This window comes from Lithobates pipiens, unplaced genomic scaffold (genome assembly GCF_037356315.1).
Source record: "Lithobates pipiens isolate NorthernLeopardFrog02 unplaced genomic scaffold, aLitPip1_a1.2 Scaffold_16, whole genome shotgun sequence".
Classification (NCBI taxonomy): domain Eukaryota; kingdom Metazoa; phylum Chordata; class Amphibia; order Anura; family Ranidae; genus Lithobates; species Lithobates pipiens.
Window position 1 is genome coordinate 364,751,107 of NW_027507748.1, and position 6,567 is coordinate 364,757,673.

A 6,567-nucleotide genomic window follows, 5' to 3' on the forward strand; every position below is an offset into this window, starting at 1 on the left:
CAATAAATATTGACTTTAACTTGTAAGCAGCAAGTGTCAGAAAAAAGATTTAGTGTTAAAGTGGTTAAACTTCCCTCACCTACACAGAGTAGTTAATTCCTTTGATCTTAGGCCTCATGCACACGAGATGCAGGTGAAAATTCTGCTCAAAAAAAGCTGAAACGTGCGTTTAGAAACGCACGTTTTGCCACGTTTGCATGCCGTGTTTAGCCGCGTTTGCATTTATAAGCGTTTATAAAGATAACATCATGTAGACCCTCCCCAAGCTCTCAAAGCATGTTTTTTTTAACTATTTCTGCTATTTTGATCAGAGTGAGCAGCAGCAACATAGAGAGCAGTTGTACACTTGCATTTGCCTCTCTTTCTGTGGTATATATTTTGAAATGGATCCCATATTGAATATATGTCAGGAAATGCTCCTGATGTTGCTCTTGATGAGACAGCAACGTCGTCGCAAATTTCGTGAGAGGTCCAGAGTCAGAGCTTGTCGATATTGGACCCATCCGTTGATGGGACAGCGAATGTCCGTTGGATATTTCACAAACATGTATGTGCAGCTGGGAACCTACCCCGACAAGTTTTTTATTTTTATTTTAGCTGGATGTCCATTGTAACATTTCATCTGCTCTTAGAAAAAGTACGACCTGGACTGAAATTCATGGACACCAATATGAGAAACAGTGTGTCACCAGAGGAACGTCTGTTGGTAACGATCAGGTATGTGTATATATTTATAAAATATATTTATCTATAGATGTACAGATGAATTTTTTTTCTCTGTCCTTTATTTTAAAAAAAATAATGTCTATTTATAGCAAATTATCCAATTTTTTTAAATATCTAAAATTTTCTTGTGGCAATTTTTAAAATGCTTTCATTATTTCTAATATAAAACAATATTAAAATAGTTAGTTTTTTTTAATCTTAATATATTTTTTTATTCATTTTTTCTAGTTTCAAATTGTTTTATTTAAAAGCAAATCTATGTTAGATTTTTTATAATTGTTTTAAATTTATTTGGCCAATTTTTTAATATATTTTTATCGTGAAATATGTATTGATTAATATATTTTAATTCTTTGCTGCTGTATATGGTAGTATAATATTTTTAATGCCTTATTAAAATATCCAGAATCCTAACCCTAACCATTCATCCTAACCCTAACCACTAACCCTACCCCTAACCCTAACAGCTAACCCTATCCCTTACACTAACCCTAACCCTAAACAACCCTAACCCTAATCCAACCCTTAATCCTAAACAATAACCCTAACCCTAATGGATAACCACTTACCATAACACCCAACTCTAATGACCAAATTACATTGCCGCAGATGGTCACAGTTGACTTTGAGGCCATGTATCTCTGATGCAGAAAAGTGCATGACATTTTGCGACCCAACTTTGGGGCCCCCTATCTTGGGGTCACTTGGTGATAGGAACCTCAAATTTGGATATGTTGTAGTGCTAGTTCCACAGTGTCTGTGTACCGAATTTGGGGTTCCTGGCAATAAGTGGCCCCAAGATATAGGCCCCCAAATTCGGGTCGCAAAATGTCATTCTCAGATCATATTTCTGAGTTTTCAGGTCCAAAAACTTGGGTTCCTTTAAAAACGCTTATAAACGCAAACGCGGGTACCGCGTTTAGCCATGTTTTGCGTCTGAAACATGGAAATTTTTGCGTCTGAACCCATTTTTTTGCTTCTGGAAAAACGAGGTTAAACGCAACTGCATAAAAACGGCCAAAAACGAGACTGTGTGCATGGACACATAGGATAACATTGAATGAGTTCAGGGGCAGTTGAAAAAAGTGTCCAACTGCATCTGAACACGCGCTTAACAGCGTCTCGTGTGCATGAGTAAGAAGAAAAGTTACTTTGTTTACTTATCCAAGATGTTGCAATAAAACTTGGCAGGCTGCCTAGATTATTATTTAATTTTTTCAGCTGTGAGAACTCTCTGCACTTGTTAGAAAAAATTGTGACATGCTGTTTTGAAGATCGGGAAGGGAAAAGAATTGCGATTTCAATTCTTAATGATTAATCGTGCAACTCTAATGGTTGACAAATGTGTTTCCTGTTTGTAGGTGGTAGGAGCCCTAACTCCCAGATGTTGCTCTGGAAGACTCCCCAGAAAAAAAGTTGCCAGGTACCTAACTCCTGTTTTTTTAGTATGGTTAGTTTGGTCCCCAGGATGCCTGCTTACATGTTCCCATATATCAGTCTCTTCACAAGTTTCTGAGATTCACTATTCAAGGCAAAAAAATTGGGGTAATGACGGGACGCAGGCCGGGACGGGACGCAGGCCGGGACGGGACGCAGGCCGGGACGGGACGCAGGCCGGGACGGGACGCAGGCCGGGACGGACACAGGCTGGACGGACACAGGCTGGACGGACACAGGCAGGCTGGACACAGGTAGGCTGCACACACACACACACACACACACACACACACACACACACACACACACACACACACACACACACACACACACACACACACACGGATGCATGGACACACACACACGGATGCATGGACACACACACACACGGATGCATGGACACACACAGGGATGGACGACACACAGGGATGGACAGGCATGTCTCACCCTCGGCTTATACACGAGTCAATAATTTTTTCCAATTTTCAGCTTTCATCGCTCTAGCGCTTTCAGTGACAATTGCGCGGTCATGCTACACTGTACCCAAATGAAATTTTTATCATTTTGTTCGCACAAATAGAGCTTTATTTTGGTGGTATTTATTCACGACTCCGTTTTTTATTTTTTGCGATATAAGCGCAAAAAAAGCGGAAATTTGGAAAAAAAACTATTTTAAAAGAAATCCAATAAAATCAAATTTTGTCATAAATTTAAGCCAAAATTTATTCTGCTACATGTTTTTGGTAAAAAAAATTCCGTTAAGTGTATAATAATTGGTTTGTGTGATCACGGACATATGTACGCAAATGATCATGTACATATGTGTGCAGGTGATCACATACATATGTGTGCAGATAATCATTGGGACATGTGATTTTAGTGGGACATATGTGGGGGACATGTTTTTATTATTAGGGACATGTGTTTTTATTATTTAGGGACATGTATGTTTTGGGGACATGTGTGTTATTGGGACATATGTGGGGACTGTGTTTACACTGTGTGGTGTGTTGTGTGTTTACACTAGACTGAAGATCAGTGAGTAAAAAGCTGTAAAAACAGCTCATACTCACTGATCATCAGCCGGCTGCAGTGATCTGCTCTCCTCTCCTCAGCGATGACTTCTGTGTGAGGAGAGGAGGAGCCGATTGCCTAGCAACCGGCTGTTTGTTACATCACATGACGGCCATGATTGGACACGGCCGTCATGTGATCAGGAGGGCAATCACAGAGCCCTCCTGCCGATCTGAGATGTGCCGTGTCCGGGTGACACGAGCACATCAGGATCGCACGCTGCGCGGGCACGCGCGCGCGTGATCCCGCTCCTTCTGAAGGACGTTCCTGAACGTCCTATCAGAAGTAAACGGCTCCCACCCAGGCCGTATATATGCATTGGCCGGGTGGGAAGTGGTTAAAGTGTGGTGTATAATTTTGTTAATATGTAAAGTTTAAAAAAAGGCAATTTATTCCTAAATATCTCTATACGCAGGGGTAAATATAAATAACCAATTATATGGTTAGGGAGTAAAATCTTTAATCCACTCTGAGAATAACAGACAGAAGAGATATACTGTATTTACTATTAGAGGTTGAATCTGGTAAATATCATCAGACTTAGATCAATTTTTTTTATTTAAAGAAAAAAAAAGTTAGATTGTTTTGCAGATTTTCAAACAGAACTGTAATATTATATGCTGGCCATACAAAAACAATGTCTTCCTTAAAAAAAAAAAGAAATTAATTTTAAGAACTTTGTTCGATTTTCTAATCGTTAGTGTGGTCAAATCGACGTCTGTTTTCAACCACAGTGAAGGGAAAATTTAGAAATAATAGAAAACTTCTTGGTCAAAGGAATTTTCAGACAGTGTTTGTGGTTTTCGGTCAGAAATGATATTCATTTTAAAATAGAATGTTAAAAACAAGTGAAAGTTTCAAACATTCTTTCATTTAGCGAATGTACAAAGATTTTTCGCATGACTAGTCTCATCTGAAAATTGATCTGTGTGGCCAGCATAAGGCTCGGTACACACCTATGCAGTTGCTTTTGATCAATTTATGCAGTGCTTTTTGCTGTGCATGTTGATTTTTGCGTGCATGATTTTGCTGCGATTTGCATTTTATGCTTTTTTTTTTCTCTTATGCCTTTTTTGGCCAATTTGTCATTGGGCAGATTAAAAAACACAAATTTCTGCAAAAACGCACTACATGCTTTTCTGCAGCTTCTCCACTGAAGTATATTGAACCAAAAAAGCACCGTTTTGCATTGAAAAAGGTCCTTGACCCTTTCCATATACGCAGCAGCTGGAAAAAGCATAGATGTGAACATTAAATGAACTGTAGTGCATTTCTGCAAAAAGCACTAAAAAACACATGGGTGGGAACCAGGCCTAAGATATTTAGTAACATAATGGAGTTAAAAAAAAAAAAAAAAAAAAAAAAAAGAAATTAATTTTAAGAACTTTGTTCGATTTTCTAATCGTTAGTGTGGTCAAATCGACGTCTGTTTTCAACCACAGTGAAGGGAAAATTTAGAAATAATAGAAAACTTCTTGGTCAAAGGAATTTTCAGACAGTGTTTGTGGTTTTCGGTCAGAAATGATATTCATTTTAAAATAGAATGTTAAAAACAAGTGAAAGTTTCAAACATTCTTTCATTTAGCGAATGTACAAAGATTTTTCGCATGACTAGTCTCATCTGAAAATTGATCTGTGTGGCCAGCATAAGGCTCGGTACACACCTATGCAGTTTGCTTTTGATCAATTTATGCAGTGCTTTTTGCTGTGCATGTTGATTTTTGCGTGCATGATTTTGCTGCGATTTGCATTTTATGCTTTTTTTTTTCTCTTATGCCTTTTTTGGCCAATTTGTCATTGGGCAGATTAAAAAACACAAATTTCTGCAAAAACGCACTACATGCTTTTCTGCAGCTTCTCCACTGAAGTATATTGAACCAAAAAAGCACCGTTTTGCATTGAAAAAGGTCCTTGACCCTTTCCATATACGCAGCAGCTGGAAAAAGCATAGATGTGAACATTAAATGAACTGTAGTGCATTTCTGCAAAAAGCACTAAAAAACACATGGGTGGGAACCAGGCCTAAGATATTTAGTAACATAATGGAGTTAAAAAATAAAAAATGAGCCCTTCATAGTACAAAAAGAGCAAATAATCGCTACTGTAAGGGTTTTTTTTTTTTACTGTGCAACAGTGAAAATAGTATTTATAGTGATTATTTGCTCTTTTTGTAGTAAAAAGGGCTATTTTTGTATTTTTATTTTTTAACCCCATTATGTTACTGGCCGAATTATCGATTATGAAAATAGTAATCGATTCGTTTCATAATCGATTCGTTGTTTCGGCCCTAGTAGTGACCCTGTTCCCTCTTCTGAAAGTACATCTGATAACGCTATCATTGCCAACATTAAGTTCTGTCACTTTCCGGATTTGCTCATATGTCTCAACGTATGGGCCTTTTTACAGCTTACTATTAGAAATTAGAAATCTAGACAATGGTATAGGCCAGAAACGAATCTCGCTCATGAACAACATGAGGCGTTAAAATTGTCACAATCCAGAGAGGATATCCATACACATATATAGTAACACGTATTCAGACAAAAAGTACTAAACAGAACCACTATATTAACAACGCTACTAAAAATAATTAGATAAAAAGAACAATATAAAAGTAATGTGAAAAAGTTCATAGATCTCAAGGAAAGATGATTTTTAAAGTGTTGAATAGTGCTCCACACAGCTCCCAGAGACAGAAGAAAAAGTCCCTTCGAACAGGTTCACCACACCGCTATCCCGTAAGAAGAACCTCGTGCTTTGTGACGCCCCCTTCAGTTATGCACTTACCCCAATGAGTGTTAATTACAAGCACTTTACAAATCTCTCCTGCTTCAGTTAATGTGGATATTCCGGTAAGGGCACTCTCCCTCATCAGATAAATTTCATTGGTGTTATCATATGTAAAAAATCAAAAGATAACGATCCATAGTGCAACCCATTTAATGAGTAAAAACACACTCCACACACATTAAAATCCTGTGTACATTATTAATACTTGGATGTTCGCATGAAATCACATATGTCATTGGTGTCGCATGGTCTAATCTCACCGATCCCCGTTACAGAGTCTTAAGAATGCTGGCAGAAACAGCAAGTCCCGGGAAGACCAGCGTTCAAACCCAGACACCATTATGTTACTGGCCGAATTATCGATTATGAAAATAGTAATCGATTCGTTTCATAATCGATTCGTTGTTTCGGCCCTAGTAGTGACCCTGTTCCCTCTTCTGAAAGTACATCTGATAACGCTATCATTGCCAACATTAAGTTCTGTCACTTTCCGGATTTGCTCATATGTCTCAACGTATGGGCCTTTTTACAGCTTACTAT

At 38.1% G+C, this 6,567-nt stretch overlaps 1 long non-coding RNA gene across 1 annotated transcript; it reads left to right on the forward strand.

Annotated features, from left to right (window-relative positions):
• The first annotated feature begins 251 nt into the window (after positions 1-251).
• LOC143984384 (uncharacterized) lies at positions 252-2,517 on the forward strand. Its single transcript, XR_013274821.1, has 3 exons — positions 252-717; positions 2,088-2,149; positions 2,224-2,517. It is a non-coding gene; the product is annotated as an uncharacterized LOC143984384 (long non-coding RNA).
• The last annotated feature ends 4,050 nt before the right edge of the window (positions 2,518-6,567 follow it).